At 46.5% G+C, this 25556-nt stretch overlaps 1 long non-coding RNA gene across 3 annotated transcripts in view; it reads right to left on the reverse strand.

The window, feature by feature from the left end:
- LOC136004470 (uncharacterized) overlaps positions 1-25556 on the reverse strand; it is a 72102-nt gene that overhangs the window by 33859 nt on the left and 12687 nt on the right. The window contains exon 5 of one of the 3 annotated variants that reach the window (XR_010608477.1): positions 23056-24546. The exons of 1 other annotated variant lie outside the window; for it this stretch is intronic. This is a non-coding gene — a long non-coding RNA (uncharacterized LOC136004470). Of the gene's footprint in view, positions 1-23055; positions 25131-25556 lie in introns of those variants that run through there. One more of the 3 variants, XR_010608475.1, reaches the window with a different exon arrangement.

Consider the following 25556-nt stretch of genomic DNA (forward strand, 5'->3'; position numbering starts at 1 on the left):
TCCCCTATCAATATTGGGTAGAAATAAGAACAAACTCGGCAGAAGGAAGACTGATAGCAGAAAGCCAAATAATAACTAATCTAAGTCACCCTGTATGGGTGACTTTTGATGCCTGTGACGCTATTGATGATGAAGTAAAAATGGGACTATTGATTTATGGACCTGGAGAAGATCCAGGGGTGGTTTTACAAATAATAATTAAAGAAAAATTTAGAGAGTCAGTACAACATCACTTATTATTCAATTCATTTTATCATGAGATGGAAACTGGAGTCAAATATGAAATTCCCACAGTTACTAAAAATCTTTTTGTGAATCTTGCTGAAAATATAGCTAAAGCACTAAGTGTAACTAACTGCTATGTTTGTGGAGGAACTAACCAGGGAGACAGATGGCCCTGGGAGGCAATGGAAAGTAATATAAGTGATCCTGCAATTTGGAAAAATCAAAAAAGGAACAAAAGGAAACAACAATGGATCTTGCAAACAAGTATAATCGGGAAAAGTTGCTGGCAAAATTAAGAAAATGGTGGAAAACCAGTAGGGAATTTACTTTGTGAAGGAGGTTATATATGGAACAGAATGAAGAAAGACTGGGAAAGATGGGGAAATCCTATAGAAATGAATAACCAATTCAAAAACTGGACCAATGGAACTAACATACCAAACGGTTGGCCCCCTCCAGATGGACACTATTGGATCTGTGGTAAAATAGCCTTTGCATTTTTACCCCAAAATTGGACAGGATCATGTATATTAGGAATGATCAGACCTAGTTTCTTTTTATTACCTATTAGCCGAGGAGAGCGCTTGGGGGTCCAGTTATATACAGAAACTGATGAATTAAGAGAAAAAAAGTGATATAAAAGAGAGCTACAAATTGGTAACTGAAAAGATAATGAATGGCCACCCGAACAAATAAACTCTTATTATGACCCGGCAACTTGGGCCGAAGATGGGTCCTGGGGATACAGGACTCCTATATATATGTTGAATAGGATTATAAGATTACAAGCTGTAGTAGAAATAGTAGTAAACAAAACCGGAAATGCATTAGGATTAATTGCAAAACAGAATACTAAAATGAGGACCGCTATATATCAAAATCGTTTAGCTCTTGATTATCTATTAGCTCAAGAAGGAGGAGTCTGTGGAAAATTTAATCTTAGTAACTGTTGTTTAGAAATAGACGACGAAGGTAAAGCTATAAGCGAGCTAATAAAAGAAATGAAGAAGGTAGCCCATGTTCCGGTGCAAACCTGGAATGGAGTCAATTTTGGAGGATTAGGATCTTGGGGACAATTCTTCAATGGAGATTGGATTACAAAAATAGGTATAGTAATACTGGGAATATTTGGAGGCTTATTGATAATCCCTTGTATAATTCCATGCTTTACCAAATTAATACATACAATTGTACAAAAAAATGCAATTCACAGCTGTACCATTAGACCCAGAGACTGCATATAACAGGAAAACTCATTCCTTAATGGTATTAAAGGCAGAGACAATACCGGTTTTGTCTGCAGCCCAAAAGGCAGTTATCAAAATTAGAAAATAAAACACGCATCAATAAGTCACAAAAAGACAAATGGGGGAATTGTGAGGAATATGGGTGTGATTCATGTCAGTAACTTAGAAAACTACTGAATTTATTTTTGCATTTAACTGTATTAACCAAGATAAACTTTAAACTAACACAAGCTTATGCAAGGTTGTAACCTCAAGCACGGATGTATAGATATGCTGATGCTAAGCCTGATGCTAACTGCAGATATCCGGTAATTTAAACAAGGCTTGACACCTATTGTGTAGAAGTCACAAAACCGGAAGATTTGAGACCTTCGATTCAGCAATCTTCAAGGAAGGAAGATAAAGACCTCTAGCAGCAGACTGGCGCAGACTCGGATCATACCATAAAAGGACACTTTACAATATGTGAAAGGACACGTATACCAGATACAAAAGAGTATAAAAAGACAGAATCTTTGGGAATAGGTGTGCGTCGTAGGTGGAGCAGAGACTCCCCGGCGGACCCAGCGCTGCTTGCTTATTGCCTCTCAATACTAATCAATTGTAAATAAAATTAAACAAATTCACGTCTGTGGAAAGTTTTTATAACATCACCACCCTAACAGGAAAGAATTTCCTCCTTATATTCAATTTAAACTTCCCTGTTTAAGTTTTAACCCATTACCCCTTGTCCTGTCACTACAGTCCCTGACAAAGAGTCCCTCCCCAGCATCCCTATAGGCTCTCCGATTTAGAGACAAGGATGTCGTGTGGGACAGTGTCAAACACTTTGCACAAGCCCAGGTAGATGACGTCAACTGCTTTACCCTTATCCATCAATTCTGTAGCCCTATCATAGAAGGCCACCAAATTGGTCAGGCAGGATTTCCCCTTAGTGAAGCCATGCTGGCTGTCACCAAGCACCTTGTTGTTTTTCATGTGCCTTAGCATGTTGTCCAGGAGAATGTGCTCCAAGATTTTACCAGGCACAGAGGTGAGACTGACTGGTCTGTAATTCCCCGGGTCTTCCATTTTCCCCTTCTTGAAAATGGGGGTTATATTTCCCTTTTTCCAGTCGTCGGGAACTTCACCTGACTGCCATGATTTTTCAAATATGATGGCCAGTGGCTTAGCAACTTAATTCGCCAGCTCCTTCAGGACCCGCAGATGGATTCCATCAGGTCCCACGGACTTGTGTGCGTTCAGATTTTGAAGATGGTCTCGAGCCAGATCCTCTCCTACAGTGGGCCCAAGGTCTTCATTCTCACAGCCCCTGCATCTACTTTCTAAGAACTAGGTGGTGCAGTCAGAGCCTTTGCCAGTGAAGACCGAGGCGAAGAAGTCATTCAGAACCTCAGCCTTCTCCTAATCCTGTGTAGCCAGCTCTCCCGAAAGCTTCGTCAGGGTGCCTATTTTGTCCCTAGTCTGTTTTTTGTTTGCTACATAGCTGTAGAATCCCTTCCTGTTATCCTTAACATCCCTAAACAAATTTAATTCTAACTGGGCCTTAGCCTTCCTAACCTGGTCCCTAGCTTCCCGGACAACATCCCTGTACTCTACCCAGGCTGCCTGTCCTTGCTTCCATTTTTTATAAGCCTCTTTTTTCCTTTGAATTTTCCTCAGCAGCTCCTTATCCATCCAAGAAGGTCTCCTGGCCCTCCTGCTGCACTTCCTTCTAGTTGGGATGCAGCACTCCTGAGCTTGTAGCAGGTGATCCTTGAATATCAACCAAGAGTCTTGGGCCCCCCTGCCCTCCAGGGCTATATCCCATGGAACCTTACTAAGCAGGCTCCTGAAGAGGCCAAAGTCTGCTCTTTTGCAGTCCAGGGCAGTGAGCTTGCTACACGCTCTTCTCACTGTCCTGGGGATCTCAAATTCGACCATCTTGTGATCGCTGCATCCAAGGCTGCCCTGGAGTACCACATTCTCTACAAGCCCTTCCCTGTTGGTGAGCACAAGGTCAAGCATGGCACCTCTCCTTGTCGGCTCCTCTATTACTTGCAGAAGGAAGTTGTCTTCCACACAATCGAGGAACCTCCTGGATTGCTTGTGCCGTGCAGTGCCATCGTTCCAACAGATGTCAGGGTGGTTGAAATCCCTCATGAGAACAAGGGCCTGCAAGTGGGAGGCTTTTCCTATCTGTCTGTAGAGTGCTTCATCCACAGGTTCTCCTTGATCAGGAGGCCTGTAACAGATTCCCACAGTAATGTCTCCCACAGCTGTTTTCCCTTTAACCCTGACCCACAAACTCTCTATTGACTGATTACCTGCCCCCAGACAGAGTTCCATACTCTCCAGCCTATCCCTAACATAAAGGGCAACTCCCCCTCCCCACCTGCCTGGCCTGTCCTTTCTAAAGAGCCTGTAACCTTCCATTCCAACAATCCAGTCATAGGAGCCATCCCACCATGTTTCTGTGATGCCTATTATATCATACCCCCGTAGATGTGTACACATCTCTAATTCCTCTTGTTTGTTCCCCATGCTACGGGCGTTTGTATAGAGGCATCTGAGACGAGCTCCAATTGAAGCCAGCTCATTGGCTGGAGCAGCTGGAATATATGTACATTGTTCCAAGCATTTATTATAGGTGCTGGCAACTGACTGGGTGTGTTGGGATGGAATGATGCCCCCCTCCCCCAGCACATCTAGTTTAAAGGCTCCTTGACCAGTCTGGCAAGCTTCCTACCAAAACTGTTCTTCCCCTTCTTTACCAGAGCAGCTCCACCAGCCCCCAGTAGATCTGGCCTACAAACTTCAGTCCTATGTTCAAGACACCCATACCCCTGACTATGACACCACCCTTTTAACCATCTATTGACCTGGCCAATCCTCCTAGCTTTTTCTTGGTCTTCCCCTGTGTCCTGGAGAATTGACGAAAAGACTATCTGAGCACCGGAGCCCCTAACCACCTCTCCCAGGGCTCTGTAGTCTTTCTTTATGTTCCCCAGTCTACTACTATCTATATCCCTAGCACCCACATGGATCACCAGGAGCGGGTAATAGTCCGTGGTACTTACCAGAGCAGGTAGCCTCTCTGTAACATCCCTGATCTGTGCCCCTGGTAGGCAGCACACCTCCTTCGAGACGGGGTCAGGCCGACAGACGAGTGCTTCTGTCCCTTTCAAAGTAGAGTCCCCTATTACTACAACCCGCCGCTTTTTTTTGTAGCGCCAGTAGAGATCTTAACCCGTGCATAATCCGGCTGTTTGTGGTGCAAGTGCGTTTCCTCGTTAGTCTCCTGCAGGACAGCAAAGCGGTTCTGCGTTGGGACAACAGATTTAGGAGGAAGCTCCTTGCTTTTAATTGTCCTTTTCCTCCTTCTTTTGTTATTTTTCTTTGTCACCAATTCCAAATTTCTCGGGTTGGTGGCCTCCTTCTTTCCTTCATGAGTTGGAGGAGAAGCTTGAGGCCCCCGCCCAGTATGGGGCTGGAGCAAGCAGCCCTGCTTCCTCTCAGCTACCCTGACATCTTGAAGCCCACTAATAGCGTTCCGCAGCTCAGCCACCTGCTGCAGGAGGGCCTCCATCAGGGAGCACCGAGCGCAGCCCTGCCCATCGTGCTCCTTTCCCTCACAAGACCAGTGCAGGCACCCTCTACACTCTGAGCTCTGCACTGCAGCCTCCCCTCTCATCGGCTCTGTCTGGGTGCCTACGCTGGTCACCGCCAGGGCAGCCAGAGCAGAGCTCCCAGGCTGGGCCCTGGCCATACGACGGGTGCTCACCATCCCGCTCGCCTGCCCGCGCGAACTGCCGTGCAAACTGCCTAGTCCCGCTCTGTTTGCCTGCTCTGTTTGCTGCGCTCCTGGTCGCTTGTGCTCCCTGGGGCAGGTTTTTAATCTTCATCACTTCTAGCAGTCTTTGAGGCACACACAGTAGATGTTTACACCAGCTTAATTAACACTACAACCATAGCAATTATCCTGTCCTTCTACTTATCAGTTAGTTTAACTGCTCCCATCCTGGACATCAGCTAATCCGGGGATACTCCTTGGTAGCTGTTTACACCAGCTTAATGGGTTCATTAATACATCAGACATAGCAATCATCCTGTCCTTCTCAGTTAGTTTAACTGCATTGAGACAAGGAGGCACAAAAGCACAATGTAATCAGTTCTAAGTAAGGTTAAGTTTGAAGGCTTTGTAATGGAAAGTAACTGTGGTGCTTGAAGGCAGTTGACATAGTTTTAGGTCCTTAGGACCTTAGTACAAAAAGTGTATGAAAAGCAGAATAGAAAAACCAGACCTGGGGATGGGGAGTATCTGGGAGTAGCATATGTCCAGGATGGGAGCAGTTAAACTAACTGATAAGTAGAAGGACAGGATGATTGCTATGTCTGTAATGTTAACTAAGCTGGTGCTTCAAAGACTGCCAGAAGTTATGAAGATTGTTGGGAGAAGTAAACGACCTTTAAAGACTACCATCACATTTCTGTATACATGACCGATAAATCGTCTAATCCTGCAGTCCCTAGCCCTGCCGGCTAACTATCTGTTACATCCAGACAGCGACAGCTTATTTTATAACAAGGAGAAAAATGATTGCTACAGCTGAACCCAGGACAAAGTGAGAGGTAATATGCCTTGTTTACTGGTGGGTCCTGCCGTATTGTGGGAATGCATCGGAGATGGAAGGTAGCTGTATGGAGTCCCCTACAACAAGTTGCAGAAACTGCTGAAGGAGAGAGTGAATTGAGTCAGTTTGCCGAGGTAAAAGGCATTGTCTCAGGCATTGTGGAAACAGAGAACTGGGAATTCCTCTGGAGAATATCAGTTCTGTGTTAGACAGCTTGAGAGAGATGGCCCCGTGCATGATGAAGTCTTGGAATGTATTACACACGTATGAATGACTCCAGGGTACTGAAAGTACTCCCTAAGCTGGGGGGGGTATATCCTCCTATTTTTATCATCCCTAAGCCTCTCCCTTTCCTCTGCTTGGATCTGCTGGAGTTGGTCAGATGTTAGGGTGTAGTGGTACATCCTTGTTTGCTTTTTTGGGTACTGATTTAGTTTAACAGATTATACACCTTTGTCCTAGAATGCAGTGTGCAATCTAGCATGTGTATCTTAAACAGGCATTCTGGCTCCACCAAACGTGGCTACTAAGTGTGCACATTTTTTCAGCGCAGAAAATATACTCCTGCCTCAAATCCAGGCCAGGCCATAAGGAACGGCAATGAATCCCTGACGGTGTTACTGGAAGATCCCTTTCATGGCTTTTATGTTAGTTCAGCACTAACTAGATCATAGAATCATAGAATGGTTAGGGTTGGAAAGACTTTAAGATCATTTAGTTACAATCCCACTGCCATGGGCAGGGACACCGCACATAACCATGTCACCCAAGACTCCTCGCTGCTTGGTGCTAGGAGTGCAGGCTGAGCATGCATCTGGTGGAGTGCTTGCCCGGCACCTGCTCCTACGGCTGAGCCTTGGAATCCGGTCAGCAGCCTAGAGTTAATACAGCGCAAGAATTAGTATAAAACTTGTAACTTTTATTTTGTTGTCATATCTGTTTATTACTATGTGTTTTTTTTGTTTTTTTTTTTTAATGGTGACATCACATGTAAGGTGGCTGGTTATTTTTAATCTGTTAATTTAGTGTCCAACCCCCCTGCCATAGGCAGGGGCACCTTCCACTAAACCAGGTTGCTCAAAGCCCTGTTCAACCTGACCTTAAAAACTTTACTGTGCAGGTTGTAAAATACTGGAACAGCTTGCCTAGAGAGGTGGTGGATACGCCATCCCTGGAGACATTCAAGGCCAGGCTGGATGTGGTTCTGGGCAATCTGATCTAGTTCAAGATATCCCTGCTCATTGCAGGGGGTTGGACTAGATGACTTTTGAAGGTCCCTCACAACCCAAACTATTCTATGATTCTATAGGAAAAGCTTAGGATAAAATCTTGTCGAGAATTACTGGCTGCCTAGCTAAATGCTTCCTAACAGACTGGAAGGGGTGAATTTACTGAATAAAGCCTCCTGTTATGAATTGCTTTTCCAACTTTCCTAATGAACATAAAACAGTGAATGAAAAGAAGAAAACAATGACTATAAGCAAACCCTGAAGTTAGTGTTAATATTCTCTGTTCCAGACCCTTTTTTAAAAATTAAAACATGCATACACTTTGTAATTTTAGCCCACAGATAAGTAACTACTAAAAGTATATAGAAAATTGACATTTCCTCCTATTATATCCTATTTTTAGTACCAAAGATGAAACATGCTATCTTTCATTTTGTCCATATTACCACCTTCTCTCGTTCTATAAGAAGCTAACAGACTGTGTCATCAAGGCAGCACTCTTTTTACTAGCTTTCAGCTTTCCTCTTCAGGCTCTCTGGAGAGAAATGCTTCACATACGCCTTGAAGGAATCAAAAATTCCAGCAGTGAGCAGTTATCAGCCTAGCTTCACTAAAAAGTCTTCCTGTAGAACTCTGAAAACAGATATCACAAATAAAAGAAAACTTTATAAATACATCAAACATTCTTGAATTCTATTATCTACACATCTAACATTCTGGCAGTCTTGTTTGTTTCGTTCAGTAATCCAAAAGCAAATCAAAACACATGATCCAATACTCCATATTAGCATCTGCATGGATCATGGGCAGGGGTGGTATTAAAAACTATTTCAATCCATGGCACAAAATCTACCATTTAACAATGAAACTCTTAGCAGGGACACAGACTGCAATCCACTAGCAAAATATCTACTTTCACCTTAATTTCAGTGTTAAGAAGACATGCATTTTCATGCCGAGATTAAAAAAAAAAAAATAAAAATTACAGAAATTAAAAAATTATCCAGGACAAAAAAAGAAGCAACTGAAAATAGGCTTTTTTTTCTTTTTTTTTTTGTTTTTTTTTTTTTTTTTACTAAAAAGTGTTTGACATTCTGTCCTGTAGCTTTTGCTTCCATGTTTTCCCACACTGGTGAGAAGAATAATAGACTTGATCTATCTGTCCTTGACCTGATATGGCAAGAGCAAACAAAAAAGGGCAGGCAGAGAGGAATCTGTCCACCTCAGCTTTGGTTGCCACTTTAGTCAAGTACTTATTCTGGACTTTTTTACATTTCCCTTATTCCACCATTCATTCTCTTTGTCCTGCACCTTCTCAAGATGTTGCTGCCTCCTGCCAGCACTTGGTAACCACAGCACCTCCTTGTGTCCACAGAAGTGTGTCACTCCCACTACATCCATATTGTTGTCAATATATCTTCTCCTTTTTAGTAGTGAACCAACTATCTGCCCTCTCTGACAAAAAGCAGAAATTGTATTCCTTAGTCCTTAAATGCATAGTCTTCTATTCCTTTTTATTTTCACCCTAAATAATCCCCTTATCTTCTAAATCATTCAATTTCTCCTGATTATTTTCTAATCCTCACTTGTTCTGATACTGTCCCAGGTATGGAATTTGCACATAATGCATACATAGCACACATCACTTGCACATGCCAAAGACAAAAATGTTGAACAGTGCCAGTCCCAATACCGACCCCTGAGAACACCACTTGTCACTGGTTTCCACTTGGACATTGAGCTGTTGACCACAACCTCATAGGTAAGCTTAGGAAATGTGGCTTAGATGAATGGACAGTGAGGTGGATTGAGAATTGGATGAACGGCAGAGTTCAAAGGGTTGTGATCAGTGGAGTAAAATCCAACTGGAAGCCTGTAGTCAGTGGTGTTCCTCAGAGATCAATACTGGGTCCAGTCTTATTTAACTTGTTTATCAATGACCTGGATAAAGGGATAGAGTGTATCATCAGCAAGTTTGGGAGGAGTGGCTGATACACCTGAAGGATGTGCTGCCATTCAGCGGGACCTTTATAGGCTGGAGAATTGGGTAGGGAGAAACTTCATGAGGTTCAACAAGGGCAAGCATAGGGTACTGCACCTGGGGAAGAAGAACCCCAAGTACCAGTACAGGTTGGGGGCTGACCTAGTAGACAGCAGTTCAGCTGAGAAGGACCAGGGAGTATTGGTAGATGATAAATTGACTATGAGCTGGCAGTGTGCGCTTGCAGCCAGGAGGTCCAATAATATCTTGGGGTGCCTCAGAAGTGTAGCCAGCAGGTCAAGGGAGGTAACCCTCCCCCTCTACTCGACTGTGGTGAGTGGTGCTGCGTCCAGTTCTGGGCTCCTCAGTACAAGAAAGACAAGGAGCTACTGGAGAGGGTCCAAGGGAGGGCCACAAGGATGATCAGGGGTCTGGAGCATCTTTCTTATGAGGACAGATTGCAGGAGGTGGGCCTGTGTAGTCTAGAGAAGAAAAGACTGAGAGGGGATCTCATTACTGCATATAAATATCTCAAAGGTGGGTTCCAGGAGGATGGTGCCAGTGGCACCCAGCAACAGAATGAGGATCAATGGCCATAAACTAAAACACAGGCAGTTTCACATCAACATGAGGCTGGAGACCGGTAACGAGTGGTGTCCCTCAGGGATCGGTGTTGGGACCGGTCTTGTTTAACATCTTCGTCGCTGACATGGACAGTGGGATTGAGTGCGCCCTCAGCAAGTTTGCCGATGACACCAAGCTGTGTGGTCCGGTTGATATGCTGGAGGGAAGGGATGCCATTCAGAGGGACCTTGACACGCTTGTGAGGTGGGCTGATGCCAACCTTACGAAGTTCAACCACTACAAGTGCAGGGTCCTACACCTGGGTCGGAGCAATCCCAGGCACAGCTACACACTGGGCAAAGAAGAGATTCAGAGCGGCTCTGGAGAGAAGGACTTGGGGGTGCTGGTCGATGAGAAAATGAACATGAGCCGGCAGTGTGCGCTCGCAGCCCAGAAAGCCAACCGTATCCTGGGCTGCATCAAAAGGAGTGTGACCAGCAGGTCGAAGGAGGTAATCCTGCCCCTCTACTCTGCTCTTGTGAGACCTCACCTGGAGTATTGTGTGCAGTTCTGGTGTCCTCAACATAAAAAGGACATGGAACTGCTGGAACAAGTCCAGAGGAGGGCCACGAGGATGATCAGGGGACTGGAGCACCTCCCGTATGAAGACAGGCTGAGGAAGTTGGGGCTTTTCAGCCTGGAGAAGAGAAGGCTGCGTGGAGACCTAATAGCAGCCTTCCAGTACCTGAAGGGGGCCTATAGGGATGCTGGGGAGGGACTCTTTGTCAGTGACTGTAGTGACAGGACAAGGGGTAATGGGTTAAAACTTAAACAGGGGAAGTTTAGATTGGATATAAGGAGGAAATATCCTTTCCTCCTATTCTTTCCTGTTAGGGTGGTGAGACACTGGAATCGGTTGCCCAGGGAGGTTGTGAGTGCTCCATCACTGGCGGTGTTCAAGGCCAGGTTGGATGAAGCCTTGTGTTGGATGGTTTAGTGAGAGGTGTCCCTGTCCATGGCAGGGGGGTTGGAACTAGATGATCTTGAGGTCCTTTCCAACCCTAACCATTCTATGATTCTATGATTCTATGTTGAGGGTAGCAGAGCACTGGAACAGACTGCCCAGAGTGTTCTGGAGTCTCCTCTGGAGACATTCAAAATTTGCCTGGGCATGTTGCTGTGCAACCTGCTCTAGGTGGCCCTGCATTGGCAGGGGGGTTGGATTAAATGATCTCCAGAGATCTCTTCCAGCCCTAATGATTCTATGATTCTATGATTCTGTGAGTGCGACTGTCCATCAAATTCATGCAGTGTGGAACAGTATCAAATGCCTTGCACAAGTCCAGGTAGATGTCATGGTTTAAACAAAGTCACACAGCTCGTTCACTCACTCCCCCCCTTCTTTCCCTCCCTCTACTCCTGGAGGGACAGAGAGGAGAACTGAAAAGAATGCAATTCCCACAGGTTGAGATAAGAACAGTTTAGTAAATAAAGGTATAACACAAATCACTACTGCTACCACCAATAATAACAATGATAAGGGAAATAACAAGAGGAAAGAATACAACAGCTCACCACCAGCCAACCGATAACTCGCCCCACCCCATCCAACCAAGCACCGACCGATACCTCGTCCAACCCTGCAGTGTACTCGCCCTTCCGGGGGTAACTCCCTGTTATATCCTGGGCATGACGTGCTGTGGTATGGAATACCTCTTTGGCTAGCTTGGGTCAGGTGTCCTGTCTCTGCTTCCTCACGGCTTTCCCTCCTCCCTGGCAGAGCATGAGGCTCAGAAAGTCCTTGGTCAGACTAAAATATTTGTGTTATCAGGTCTGTTCCCAGGCCAAAAGTCAAAACACAGCACTGCACCAGCTACTAAGAAGGAGAATCACAGAATCACAGAATCCCAAGGGTTGGAAGGGACCTCAAAAGATCATCTAGTCCAACCCCCCTGCAAGAGCAGGGTAACCTACAGTACATCACACAGGAACTTGTCCAGGCGGGCCTTGAATATCTCCAGTGTAGGAGACTCCACAACCCCCCTGGGCAACCTGTTCCAGTGCTCTGTCACTCTTACAGTAAAGAAGTTCTTCCTGATGTTAACGTGGAACTTCCTATGTTCCAGTTTACACCCATTGCCCCTTGTCCTATCACTGGATATCACTGAAAAAAGCCTAGCTCCATCATCCTGACACCTACCCTTCACATATTTGTAAACATTGATGAGGTCACCCCTCAGTCTCCTCTTCTCCAAGCTAAAGAGACCCAGCTCCCTCAGCCTCTCCTCATAAGGGAGATGTTCCATTCCCTTAATCATCTTTGTGGCTCTGCGCTGGACTCCTTCAAGCAATTCCCTGTCCTTCTTGAACAGAGGGGCCCAGAACTGGACGCAATATTCCAGATGCGGCCTCACCAAGGCTGAGTAGAGGGGGAGGAGAACCTCTCTTGACCTACTAACCACTCCCTTTCTAATGCACCCTAAGATGCCATTTGCCTTCTTGGCCACAAGAGCACATTGCTGGCTCATGGTCATCCTCCTATCCACCAGGACCCCCAGGTCCCTTTCCCCTTCACTACTTTCCAGCAGGTCAACCCCCAACCTGTACTGGTACATGGGGTTGTTCTTCCCCAGATGCAAGACTCTACACTTGCCCTTGTTAAATTTCATCAAGTTTCTCCCCGCCCAACTCTCCAGCCTGTCCAGGTCTCGCTGAATGGCAGCACAGTCCTCTGGTGTGTCAGCCACTCCTCCCAGTTTTGTGTCATCAGCAAACTTGCTGAGGGTGCACTCAGTTCCCTCATCCAGGTCATTGATGAAAATATTAAACAGCACCGGTCCCAGCACCGACCCCTGAGGGACTCCACTAGTCACAGACCTCCAGCTAGATTCTGCGCCATTGACCACAACTCTCTGCCTTCTTCCTTTCAACCAGTTCTCGATCCACCTCACTACTTGATCGTCAAGCCCACACTTCCTTAGCTTATCTGTGAGGATGCTGTGGGAGACAGTATCAAATGCCTTACTGAAATCAAGAAAAACTACATCTACCGCTCTACCATCATCCCTCCACCTAGTCACTTCCTCATAGAAGGCTATAAGGTTGGTCATACATGACTTCCCCCTCATAAAACCATGTTGGCTGTTCTTAATGACCCCCTCATCCTTGATATGCCTAGTGATGGAGTCAAGAATAAGTTGTTCCATCATCTTTCCAGGGATGGAGGTAAGGCTGACCGGTCTATAATTACCCGGGTCCTCCTTCTTGCCCTTCTTATAGATTGGTGTGACCTTTGCCATCCGCCAATCCTCAGGCACCTCGCCCGTTTCCCACGACTTACCAAAGATGATGGACAGTGGCCTAGCAATGACCTCCGCCAGTTCCCTCAGCACCCGTGGGTGCATTCCATCCGGACCCATCGATTTACAGATGTCCAGTTTGCATAGCTGATCCCTAACCCAATCCTCATCTACCAAAGCAAACTCCTCCTTTGTCCTGACTCCTTCTGGGGCTATAGAAATCCGGGGCCCTCGGGGAGAGTCTGCAGGAGTAAAGACAGAGGCAAAGAAGGCATTTAGCACCTCTGCCTTCTTTATATCCTCTGTCTCCAGGGTACCCACTTCGTTCAGCAGTGGGCCTATATTGCCTCTTGTGTTAGTTTTATTTGCTATGTGTTTGAAGAAGCCCTTTCTATTGTCTTTAACCCGACTAGCAAGATTGAGTTCCAAGGAGGCCTTAGCTGTCCTAATTGCCTCCCTACATCCTCTAACAACTGTCCGATATTCCTCCCAAGCAGCCAGCCCCTCCTTCCATAATCCATAGATTCTCCTTTTCCACTTGAGTTTGCCCAGCAGCTCCTTGTTTAACCACGCCGGTCTCCTAGATCCCTTACTTGACTTCCTACTCATTGGGACGCTCCGATCCTGAGCTTGGAAGAAGCGGTCCTTGAATGCTAACCAACTATCTTGAGCCCCTTTACCACCTAGTACACTTTCCCATGAGACTTCCCTTAGCAGTTGACTGAAGAGGCCAAAGTTGGCCCTTCGGAAATCCAGAACTGTGGCTTTGCTAGGTATTCTATTCCTCCCACACAGGATCCTAAACTCCACCATCTCATGGTCACTGCAGCCAAGGCTGCCATTGACCGTCACCACTTCGACCAAACCCTCCTTGTTGGCGAGTACTAAATCTAGCAGCGCTGCTCCCCTAGTTGGTACGTCCACCATTTGCATTAAGAAATTATCATCAATGCACTCGAGGAACCTCCTAGACTGTGAATGACTGGCTGTGTGAGTCTTCCAGCAAATATCGGGGTAGTTAAAGTCCCCCACGACGACTAAGGCATGTAGTCGCGAGGCTACTTCCAGTTGCCTGTAGAAAGCCTCATCAACTCCTTCGTCCTGATCAGGAGGTCTGTAATAGACCCCCACAACTGTATCACCCGTGCCAGTCAGCCCCTTGATTCGTACCCACAGACATTCCACTTGCTCCTCATCCGACCCCGGACAGAACTCAATACATTCTAGTTGCTCTCTCACGTAAAGAGCAACTCCACCACCTCGCTTTGCTGACCTATCTTTCCTAAAAAGGACATAGCCATCCATGACCACATTCCAGTCATGTGAACTGTCCCACCATGTCTCTGTAATCGCCACTAGATCATAACCTTTAGCCCGCACACAGACTTCTAACTCCTCCTGTTTATTCCCCATGCTGCGTGCATTGGTGTACAGGCATTTCAGGGAGCCAGTCCTAGTACCCTTTTTCCCCTGCGGGACAGGGTCTAAAAAGCTATCCTTTCCCACAAGTGAAACAAGAGATTGATAGTCCTCCTTAGCCCGCCATCCTTCAATCCCTAGCATGTTCCTCTTGGGCTTGTCCCCAACAGGCCCAGTTAAATCCCCTCCCCCCTTCATAACTAGTTTAAAGCCCTGTCAATAAGCCCTGCTAACTCCTGCCCCAAAACCCTTTTTCTTCTCTGGGACTGGTGTATCCCGCCTGTCACCAGCAAACCAGGTGTCCCATACAGCAGCCCGTGACTGAAAAACCCAAACCCCTGCCTTTGGCACCAGTCACGTAGCCATACATTAACCTGCAGAGTCTTCTTATATATCCCTTCACCCTCGCTTGCAACAGGTATGGAGGCAAACACCACTTGCGCTCCAGACCCTTTAACCAGCCGTCCCAGGGCCCTGTAGTCTCTCTTCATTGCCCTTACGTTCCTCGTAATAATTTCGTCACTGCCAACCTGAAAAACCAGCAGCGGGTAGTAGTCAGACGGCTGCACCAGTTCAGAGAGCTTCTTTTTAACATCTCTAATCCGAGCCCCAGGCAGGCAGCAGACCTCCCTGTGGGGTGGATCCGGTCGACAAATGGGCCCTTCTGTTCCCCTCAGAAGGGAGTCACCCACCACAATTACTCTTCTTTTCTTCTTGGTTGGGGAAGTTCTGAGGCATGTGGGTGAGTGACTAGCCCTGGGTGACTCACTAGATAGATTTGCCTCACCATCTCCATTCACCTGGCCCTGAATTTCCAAGACCTCGTACCTGTTATTCAAGGGCAACTGGGAGGGAGGAAGGGATTGTGAGGGTTTTCGCTTACCTCTCCGAGGAGGAACCTCCCTCCATCCATCCTTGTCCATTAAGCTCTCTCCTTCTGTCTGATGGTAGGAGGGAAGGGGATCCATAGCTTGTTGAACCACTTCCCTCTGCCCTTGCCTTAGGGTGTGGTTCCACCAATCTATTTCACTTTCACACTCTCTAATGGCTCTCAACCTTTCTACCTCCTCCCTCAGTTCAGCCACCTGCCTGAGCAGGTCATTTATTTGCTCACAGCGAACACAAGCAGTGTCACTGGCTCCCTCCAATACAAGTGCCAGGCTCAGGCATTCGCTGCAGCCAGAGACCTGCACAGCTGCATGTCTGCAGGAAGGCTCAGTCTGGATACCCACATTAGTACTCACTACAGCTTTCGATCGTGTTGTAACCATGATCTATCTGGTCAATCAATCCGTCTACGTCCCTCAGCACTCCTTCCCCCTCCTGTACTCCAGGTGAGTCCTCTCGATGAGGCGGTTGGAACGCTTCCCTGCCCGCTCCCCTGCCCGCTCGCCTGCCCGCGCGAACTGCCGCGCAAACTGCTTCGACCCTCTGCCTCGACGCTCTCTGTTTGCCGGCTCTGTTCGCCGCGCTCCTGGTCGCCGCGCTCCCTGGGAAGGTTTTTTAGCCACTCCCAGCTGGTGCCACTCCTCCTGGCTCCGCCCCCTGTGAGTCAGCCCCTCGCGGGAGCTGAGCTTCCGAGTCCTGGGCAAGTCCTGTTGAGGACTTGAGGCTCCCTCCTCAGTGGCTCTTGTCGCTCTGAGGTGAGGCTCCTGGACGCTGATCTCTCCCCTCTCCGCTCCGGTGTTGCAGGCGTCCTCTCTCAAGCTACTCACCTCAGCAACTGATCGAGAGTGGCCCTTGATGGCCGGTTTGAATCTGACACCCAGGACAGTATCCACCCCTTATTCCATACCATGCACGTCATGCTCAGATCCCACATTTTCAGTATACCATCTCTCTTATATATATATATATCCACATACACACACGGACAGAGAGAAAGAAATCATTTCTTAGTGCATGGACCAATCCCTATAATGCTGTTGAGTCCATTCGGTCCATGATGTCAGGTTCCATCCCTTGTTACAGTCTCTCAGAGCAGGAGAGGCTGTGTGCAGTGTTCACACTCGTGAATAACCTGGGCAATAGTGTTCATTGCCAAGTCCACCCCTCGATCATGAGTCCATCTCTGTGTTGCATCTCTGCCCTGATGGCCTGAAGTGTCATGGTCCCACCAGGCTCAAAATAATTCACAGTCCCCCTCAGCAGTTTCTGCAGCTTGTTGCTGGGGACTCCATACAGCTGCCTTCCATCTCCGATGCTTCCAAAGCACTGGAGGGGCCCAGTGGACTAGATAGTTGCTCATACTGTCCCACACACACTGCCACTCATGACTGTCCAGCCTTGGGGAAAATCTCCTGGTCCCTCTATATCGTCGTCTAACCCTAAACAAGACCCAAACCCGACTCTGCTTAACTTCTGAGATCAGACAAAATGGTCGTGGGTAGAACACACTCTGCGTGTGTGCCAACATGCTGATCCCCACCACAATCAGCAGGCAGGTCCCAAGGATACCCAAAGGCCATTCAAAACCTTCAGAACTCTCAAATGATGCTGCTGTACTTGTCACTGGGGCTGGTGTAGCTGCTGTGCTTGCCGGCTCTCTCACCACCAGCTTCTCTTTCCCTGAGTGCAGATCTTCCTCCTCTGCCTTGCTGGAAAGTGCTGCATGGTCTCCTGCATCCTCCTGGGGCTCGGGCTCGTGGAGCTCGGCGAGCAACTGCTGCGGGATGCTCTCGGCTGCCGCGGGGCTGGGCTCGGCCGTGGGGCTCGGCTCCTCTGTCGCCTCTTCCCGCTGCTCAGCAGCCGCCTCCTTCCCGGCCTCCGGCCCCGCTCCCGCCGCTGCCTGATCCCCAGGGCCACTCTCCTGGGCTGCTTCAGCCATCGCCGGCTCCCGGGGCCGCTCCCCCTCGGCTCCCCGCAGCCTCACAAAGACAGAGGTGAGGACAAAGGCCAGGATGGTGAAGAGCAGCGGGACGGCCAGGTACAAGTCCACGGCCACGGCCATCCTGCCCTGCTGCCGGAGCCCACCCGTTTTACAAGTCATTGCCATAAAGTACAGTGAAACAAGAACCTTAGCCCAAGCCCCACACTTGATAAACACTAACACAGCAAATACCGGCTCTAAGTAATGTACTACATTCTGAAACTGTGAGATCAAGAGAAACAACTTTGAGAGCCAATAAATCAGCATTGTGATGAGTGACTATTAATCAGGTCAGATCTGTCGTTATCTCAACCCTTCGAGCCCCACGTTGGGCGCCAAAAAGAAATGTCGTGGTTTAAACAAAGTCACACAGCTCGTTCACTCACTCCCCCCCTTCTTTCCCTCCCTCTACTCCTGGAGGGACAGAGAGGAGAATTGAAAAGAATGCAATTCCCACAGGTTGAGATAAGAACAGTTTAGTAAATAAAGGTATAACACAAATCACTACTGCTACCACCAATAATAACAATGATAAAGGAAATAACAAGAGGAAAGAATCACAGAATCACAGAATCCCAAGGGTTGGAAGGGACCTAAAAAGATCATCTAGTCCAACCCCCCTGCAAGAGCAGGGTAACCTACAGTACATCACACAGGAACTTGTCCAGGCGGGCCTTGAATATCTCCAGTGTAGGAGACTCCACAACCCCCCTGGGCAACCTGCTCCAGTGCTCTGTCACTCTTACAGTAAAGAAGTTCTTCCTGATGTTAACGTGGAACTTCCTATGTTCCAGTTTACACCCATTGCCCCTTGTCCTATCACTGGATATCACTGAAAAAAGCCTAGCTCCATCATCCTGACACCTACCCTTTACATATTTGTAAACATTGATGAGGTCACCCCTCAGTCTCCTCTTTTGCAAGCTAAAGAGACCCAGCTCCCTCAGCCTCTCCTCATAAGGGAGATGTTCCACTCCCTTAATCATCTTTGTGGCTCTGCGCTGGACTCCTTCAAGCAATTCCCTGTCCTTCTTGAACAGAGGGGCCCAGAACTGGACGCAATATTCCAGATGCGGCCTCACCAAGGCTGAGTAGAGGGGGAGGAGAACCTCTCTTGACCTACTAACCACTCCCTTTCTAATGCACCCTAAGATGCCATTTGCCTTCTTGGCCACAAGAGCACATTGCTGGCTCATGGTCATCCTCCTATCCACCAGGACCCCCAGGTCCCTTTCCCGTTCACTACTTTCCAGCAGGAAGAATACAACAGCTCACCACCAGCCAACCGATAACTCGCCCCACCCCATCCAACCAAGCACCGACCGATACCTCGTCCAACCCTGCAGTGTACTCGCCCTTCCGGGGTAACTCCCCGTTACATCCTGGGCATGACGTGCTGTGGTATGGAATATCTCTTTGGCTAGTTTGGGTCAGGTGTCCTGTCTCTGCTTCCTCACGGCTTTCCCTCCTCCCTGGCAGAGCATGAGGCTCAGAAAGTCCTTGGTCAGACTAAAACATTTGTGTTATCAGGTCTGTTCCCAGGCCAAAAGTCAAAACACCAGCTACTAAGAAGGAGAAAAATGACTGCTACTGCTGAACCCAGGACAGTAGATGATGTCACTTGCTCTTTCCTTATCCACCAGTGCTGTGGCCTCATCGTAGAAGTCTACCAAATTTGTCAGGCATAATTTGACCTTAGTGAAGCCATGTGGGTTGTCACCAATCACCTCCTTACTGTCCATGTGCCTTACCATATTTTCCAGGAGGATCTGCTCCCTGAACTTACCAGGGGACAATACCTCCTCTATCAGTTGGAGAAAGAAACTGTCATCAATGCATTCCAGGAAAATCCTGGATTGCTTGTGCCTTACTGAGTTATCCCTCCAACAGATATCAGGGCGGCAAGTTCATGATGAGGTTCAGGGCTTGTGAATTTGAGGCCACACCTATCTATCTACAGAGGGCCTCATCCTCTCAGTTTTTCTGGTCTGGTAGCCTATAGCATTCCCCCACCATAATGTCCCCTCTCCCTGCCCTATCTTTAATCCTGACCCATAAACTCTCAGTCAGCTCCTCATCCATCCCCAGGCAGAGCTCTGCGCACTCCAGCTGGTCACTGATGGCAACACCCCCTCCTCTTATTTTATAACAAGGAGAAAAATGATTGCTACAGCTGAACCCAGGACAAAGTGAGAGGTAATATGCCTTGTTTACTGGTGGGTCCTGCCGTATTGTGGGAATGCATCGGAGATGGAAGGTAGCTGTATGGAGTCCCCTACAACAAGTTGCAGAAACTGCTGAAGGAGAGAGTGAATTGAGTCAGTTTGCCGAGGTAAAAGCCATCCAGCTGGCCTTGGACAATGCTGAACGAGAAAAGTGGCCAGTACTTTATCTCTACACTGACTCATGAATGGTGGAAAATGCCCTAGGAGGGTGGTTGCAGCAAAGGAAGCAGAGCAACTGGCAACGCAGTGGTAAACACATCTAGGCTGCTGCACTGTGGCAAGGTATCGCTGCCTAGTGCAGAGTCAGGCCACTGAGGAATACCAGAACAACCAATATAAAGCTGATAAGACTGAAGTGGCTCAGATGGACTTAGATTGGCAACATAAAGGTGAATTATTGTTGGCCCGGTGGGCCCATGACACTTCAGGCCATCAGGGCAGAGATGCATCATATATATGGGCCTGTGACCGAGGGGTGGACTTAACAATTGACGCTATTGCCCAGGTTATTCATGAGTGTGAAACATGTGCTGCAATTAAACAAGCCAAACGGTTAAAGCCTCTTTGGTATGGAGGACGATGGCTGAAGTACAAATATGGGGAGGCCTGGCAGATTGACTACATCACCCTCCCACCAACCCACCAAGGCAAGTGCCATGTGCTTACTATGGCGGAAGCAACCACCAGGTGGCAGGAAACATACGCTGTGCCCCATGCCACTGCCCGGAACACTATCCTGGGCCTTGAGAAACAAATTTTGTGGCGACACGACCACAACACCCACACCAAGGAAAGAACTGAGTCAGACAATAGGACTCATTTCTGGAATGACCTTATAGACACTTGGGCCAAAGAGCATGGCACTGAGTGGGTATATCCCATCCCCTATCATGCACCAGCCTCTGGGAAAATCAAACGGTACAATGGGCTGTTAAAAACTACATTGAGAGCAATGGGTGGTGGGACTTTCAAACATTGGGGTACACATTTACCAAAAGCCACCTGGTTGGTCAACACAAGGGGATCTGCCAACAGGGCTGGCCCAGGCCAATCAGAACTTTTACGTACCATAGAGGGGGATAAAGTTCCTGTGGTGCACATAAAGAATTTGCTGGGGAAGACAATATGGGTTATTCCTGCTTCAGGTAAAGGCAAACCCACCTGGGGGATTGCTTTTACTCAGGGTCCCGGATATACTTGGCAGGTAATGTGGGAAGATGGGGAAATACAGTGTGTACCTCAAGGGGATTTAATTTTGGGGGAAAACAGCCAATGAACTTAACCATATGCTGTTGCCTGCTATACAACACTTCTATACCCCATAAGCTAGATGCCCATCTCTGCCACTCTGGGCTTTGAAAAGAAGATACGTGCTGTCACGATCATCAGCAGAGAATAAAGTCATGGGAAATGCCAGCAGCAGCAGAACTGTCCTCAGGTCACCATTGACTGACCTCAACTTCCCTCCAATCATCACCCCAACAAAGTATGAACTTTGACGAAACCAGATGAGCTCAGCAATGTCATCAGCAGGCAACAATCCAACACTACACACGGTCTCTCCTGCCCTGAAAGACTGTTAGAACTGATGGAGCCTGACATCATGGACTGAATGAAGTCAGCAAACTTTATAGCGATGGTCCATGGACTAAGGAATGATATCTCTGTGTGTGTGTATGTGTGTGTGTATGAGACAGAAAGCGATGGTATAATGATAAATATAGGACTGTTACATGAGATGGAGCCTGAGATGGACTGAATGAATTCAGCAACTTTATAGGGATTGGTCCATGGAATAAGGAATTATATCTCTGTTTGTGGAGATATATATATATATGAGACAAAAAGCAATGGTATATTTAAAAAAAAAAAGGATAGGAGCATGACATGAATGGTATGGAATAAGGGAATACTGTTCTGGGTTCTACTGCAACAGTTATTTTTCTCCTTCTTAGTAGCTGGTACAGTGCTGTGTTTTTGACTTTAGTCTGAGAACAGTCCTGATAACACACCAATATTTTTAGGCTTTGCTAAGTAATGCTTACTCCCATCAAGGACTTTTCGGTCTCATGCTCTGCCAGTTAGGAAGGGCACGGGAAGCTGGGAGGAAGCAGAGACAGGACACCTGACCCAAAGTAGCCTAAGGGGTATTCCATCCCACAGCACGTCATGCCCAGTACATCAACAGGTGAGGAGTCACCCGGAAGGCCCAGATCACTGCTTGGGTCAGGCTAGGTATTGGTTGGCGGGTGGTGAGCAATTGCATTGTGCATCACTTGTGTTTATTGGGTTTTTTTCTCCTTTTCCCCTTTTAGTTTTATATTCTCTTCCCTTGTTATTTCCCTTATTATTATTATTATTTTTGGTGGTAGTAGTAGTGTTTTTGTATTATACCTTAATTACTGGACTGTTCTTAACCCATGGGATTTACATTCTTTCAATTCTCCTCCCCATCCCTCTGGGAGCCGAGAGGTAATAAGGTGGGGGAGTGAGTGAGCAGCTGTATGGTTCTGAATTACCGGCTAGGCTTAAACCATGACAGTCTTACATTCAGTATCATGATTTTTAATGTACTACTCCCTAGATCAAATAAGTTTATAGTACTAAATATAGTCATTATCTCCTTCCTCAACCTCGACTCTGGAAGAATTAAATTTTTTGCCATCACCATTAACAAGCATTGTGCAAACCAAGCCAGGCCTCTGGTGTCACCTGTGCAAGCCTACTGTCCTCAAATCAAGACACATGGCAATCTATTTCTTCTGACTGCCTGGATAAAAATAAGCAACTGGAGGCTTAAGTGAATTATTCTGAAGATGTACAAACTTAAAATGCAGTGGACATTTTTGCCATTGTCCTACAGCTGCCAAAAAAGTGAGGTATTACTCTTTAAGTAGTCAGGCCAAATCCTGACTATAGAATCATAGAATAGTTAGGGCTGGAAAGGACCTTAAGATCATCCAGTTCCAACCCCCCTGCCATGGGCAGGGACACCTCACACTAAACCATCCCACACAAGGTTTCATCCAACCTGGCCCTGAACACTGCCAGGGATGGAGCACTCACAACCTCCCTGGGCAACCCATTCCAGTGCCTCACCACCCTAACAGGAAAGAATTTCCTCCTTATATCCAATCTAAACTTCCCCTGTTTAAGTTTTAACCCGTTACCCCTTGTCCTGTCACTACAGTCCCTGATGAAGAGTCCCTCCCCAGCATCCCTATAGGCCTCCTTCAGGTACTGGAAGGCTGCTATGAGGTCTCCACGCAGCCTTCTCTTCTCCAGGCTGAACAGCCCCAACTTCCTCAGCCTATCTTCAGGCTTTTAGCGAATATCAGTCCGTATAAGGCACACAAACCAAAACCCACTTTGTACCCAACTCCATATTTTAACAATGTAGTATTTATTAACATTCTATTTTTTTTTCCTCAAAAGAACTGGAGTGACATAACTCTTTTGAATGTATTTGGCTTGCTCTACTTAATGGATCAAATCAGATTTTTCATTTGTTTTAAATATAGCAGCGCTGAAATCTGCCTCATAGCTATAACAGAATGAAAATAAAATAAATAATAAAAAAAAAGATAAATTTCCTACGCCAGTCCTGCCTACAATCATAAAAATTTGTTTCACTTTGGTTGTGCAGAAGTATTCCTGTCACTGAACAGAAGTTATTTCTCTAGACATAAATGATTATTTATTTTCCCAAACCTGTAATCTGTAATGAAATCAACAAACTAAGCTATGAGTTGTCTGGTAAGGTTTTAGTTTCAATTTTGTGGAATTTTTTTGGCAGATCTGCATCACTGATAACCATGCTGGAAAGCATCCTAAAATTTGAAACATTTATTCCTACCTCTTACCCACATTTAAAACACAGAATTCTGGAGTCAGTGATGAGCAGATTACAGTTTTGCATCTTCAACAAAAATTGTGTTAAGGAGTTTCTTAACAGGGTTTTAGGCAACGGCAGTGGCAAAATCTGAAAGATGAAGGCTCAGATCACAGAAGGGGCTAACCTCAAAAGCTGCGTTCTGATCTAGTCCAGTATTTGTGAAGTATTTCCACCACACCCCTCTTTTAATAGCTTTTTTATGTTAATCACAAAGGTCAGAAGACTCATGGATATCTGTGAAGAGGGGAAAAAAACATCTTCCTAGAAACCACTGGAAGTGTTTAACTGAGCAACTGGTTCACATCTTCCTAAAGTATGACATGGTAAAAATACCATAAAGCAGCCCTGAAACAAGCAAGTTTAAAAATTCAAATAAGGTAGATTGCAACAGGTATTAATCTGGCAAGAGTTACTATTAGCATTATTTAGACCATCACAGTAAATGAGGCCTTGTCCAATCCCTTTGGGGTTTTTCTTTCTAGCCTTAAGAAATCATAAAAACATAAACCTTGTCTTTTTAGTCAGCTAACTAACGTACCTTAATGAACTTAATGAGGTTATATATTGTTTTTTGAAAAGCAAACATCTGTAAATACTAGAACTTACTACATTTTTCCCCATATTTTCATAGTTTAATTAAGGGTTTGTAAAACATAAAACACTGACACCCCTACATTCTGATGGGGCAAACATGTGGCTAAACTGTGTGGCTAAGTATTTTTAAAAGAGGTCATTCTGAGCAAATAGTTGAAGTTACTTGGGCCTTCTACATTAAATATATTCCAACAGAGTCAGCAGTGACTGTCTGGCTTGAGAGAAGTCTGGCATTTAATTCTGGAAAGAATAATCCTCTGCAGAAAGTTCAATTTAGCAATCTATAGAAAACCAGGAGTCCTCCAGAAAACAGGATTCAAACTGCGGACTCGAGTGCAATCTTCAAGACAGGCTTCACGAGGCAGCACTGAAGAAAGGAAAGGCAGCTGCAGAAAGACAGATACATGACAGATGCTACCCAATCATCTGCCACAATATTAGCATACGTTTAGGAGCACAAGTCAGACAAAAGTAGCAAGACAAAACCAGAATCTGTCTAAAAAAAGTTTTCAATCGGATTCATTCAAAAAGCTCACAGAAAATCAACATTCCTCCTCTATATCTAGCAATCCTTTTATCAGACATTTAATTTTCCTCAGCAGCAACATGTGATGGGTCAAACGATGCCATACTCAACACCAACAGAAACCGACTTTGCCGTTAGCTGGCATCAGAAAGGGAGCGAGCATGACTTCCTGCTCCTCCAGCCAGGCAGCAGGAAGACTGAATCCATTCACTGCAACAAAAGGAGACTGGTAGGCCTGCTCAGAAACAGCAGCGTTAGGGAGAGGTTTCAGGTGTAGCTCACAGAGGCATACAGAGCTATAAATAGAGGTGCTGTGGACAAGGGGTTAGCTGTTGCAGAAGACAGCTTCCTCTGCTGTGCAGCAGGCTAGACTTACAGAAGCACAGCCTAAAAACAAGACTTCAGAATTTACTTGATTTCTGCCTTGAGAACGATCTTCAGTTTCTGAAAGCAAGCGGGAGGGCAAAACAAAATTAGGTTGATGTTACTTCTCTTGGTTTTACTATAACCTGTGCAGTAGTAATTAGAACATTTAGCAGTGACAAGACTTCTCCAATTTTCACATGCTCTATTTTTGCTAAAATTTCAACTGTTATTACTAATGGTAAGCTTCCTCATGACTTCACTGTGGGGGGTGCGGGGGTGTGTGTGTCCCCAACAAATGACCAAACTATTTTGGTAGGGCATCTTGGGTAAGATTATGGCAACTCTGACTTAATTTAAATGCACGGGGGTATTCTTGTTAGACTGACCCTGCTCTGCTGAACAACAAGGCTCTAGAGGGCTCTCATGGACCAATGTGCAGCAGCACTAACACATGCCTCCCAAAGGAAAATCGGGCCGAGCGGCTCGTTACAAGCCCGGCTGTCT

Source organism: Lathamus discolor, chromosome W (assembly GCF_037157495.1).
Source record: "Lathamus discolor isolate bLatDis1 chromosome W, bLatDis1.hap1, whole genome shotgun sequence".
Classification (NCBI taxonomy): Eukaryota; Metazoa; Chordata; class Aves; order Psittaciformes; family Psittacidae; genus Lathamus; species Lathamus discolor.